Genomic DNA, 1,636 nt, shown 5'->3' with positions numbered 1-1,636 from the left:
GGAGAGAAGAAAGGATTCTGTGGTTGGCTTATTGTGTTCTCCAGAAGCCCTGTAACTATTTCTTTCCTAAAGGAAGGCTCTCACCTTCTGCATGTGCTGGTCTGATTTGGCCATCTCTGCAAAGTAATCGTCAGGCCTCTTGGTGGATATGCCATGCTTATTCAACAAAGGAAGTGCCTGAAGGACTGTCGCCTGAGCTTGACGGTAGCTTTAAAAGCAAACAGAACTATAAGAATCAAACCTGACAATTTCAATCACAGAAAAGGTACTTCCAAAATAAAAGCACAGTTTTGAACAACCGGTCAACATGAAGCCACTCACAAGAACATCTCTCTTTGGAAATCATCATCCACAGTAGCATCGCCGTTGGATTCCCCCAGAACTTGCCCTTCAAGTTTTGAAAGGACATCTTCAGCTGGCAGGTTGGTCATGTCCAGCCTTTCCACCCAGGGCAGATCTTTGCGGAAATCAGCCAAGCACTCTTTCATAGCATCCTGCAACACATGTTGGATCAAGCTGTCACCATTTTAGCAGCGCAATGTGTTCAACACTAATGTTTTCTAAAATTTCCTCAAGGAATTTTGAGACTCCGCAACAAACACCTCACATTGAGTTACTCGATCACTCACCACATTATTCACACATTTCTTGATTTATCCACGCGACGTTCATCCCAGGTTTCAACAACCCCTTAGCAAAGGCGTCTTGAAGCTGAAAAGATCAAAAGTAGACAGTTAACTGTGGATGTTAGAAACTCCATAACACACTAAACGGTCAACCTTACATACTATTAAGTTATGGATGCGGTGTGTTTACAGTACATTGAGTCGGGGTTGTGTTCTGTACAGTAGCGTTGAATGACTCCCGTAAGCTAATGTTAGCATGACAACAGAACACGCACCTCGCCGTCAGACAGTTCGCTGTTTTCATCCTCGGACTCCATTCCGAGCTGTGCTTCATCCTCTGACGACTCCATACTCCTGCTTTCGACGGTCATGAAATAATATGTTATACACTGCAACGAGATCTGCTGCGGAAAAATATGGAATCTTCTCACATGCACGCAGTGTTTCACGTGGGGAGGAAGTGACGTCAGGTAGTGACATTCAAAGTCCTCCGGCGGAAACTGTCTTAGCGTTTAAAGTTCCTGTGTTAACAAATCCAAAATAAATAAGTACAGTTCCGACAAAATAACAAGGGGCATGCTGACTTTCACTTGTGTGTATAAAGAATTTTATATCTAAAATTTCTTCATTGAAATATTTAGATTTGTTCTCATTACTTAGTTGATACCATATTTAATATTATCCCCGCTTGTTTATTTTTCCACACGATTTCTCTCAATTTTGCAGTAATATTTTGTTCCAGAATCTGCCACTGTGAACCTTCTTGCTGCACAATGCTGCTTCTGCCATGAGTCATGCTCTAGATGGTGTTGTGCAGTGATGCCACTGTGACCCTGTATTACTCCTTTCTACGCAGTCAGTGTGAGCCTGTAATGGTAGGTAACAGGCAAAAGCATCTTGACCAAAAGTGGCTGCACTTATCATCCTAAAAGCCAGGCAGAAAGTTTTGCTACAGATGCATTATTACGTAGAATTAGAACAGACGGAGTTTGACATAATGTCACTATAAC

General features: G+C 42.3%; 1 pseudogene; it reads right to left on the bottom strand.

Moving 5' to 3' along the window:
* Window positions 1-66: 66 nt before the first annotated feature.
* LOC130521350 (probable rRNA-processing protein EBP2) lies at window positions 67-1,136 on the bottom strand (annotated as a pseudogene).
* Between the last annotated feature and the right edge of the window lie 500 nt (window positions 1,137-1,636).

This window comes from Takifugu flavidus, unplaced genomic scaffold, assembly GCF_003711565.1.
Source record: "Takifugu flavidus isolate HTHZ2018 unplaced genomic scaffold, ASM371156v2 ctg899, whole genome shotgun sequence".
Classification (NCBI taxonomy): Eukaryota; Metazoa; Chordata; class Actinopteri; order Tetraodontiformes; family Tetraodontidae; genus Takifugu; species Takifugu flavidus.
The sequence above is the reverse complement of the archived record's forward strand: the minus strand, read 5'-3'. Positions and strand labels throughout refer to the sequence as shown.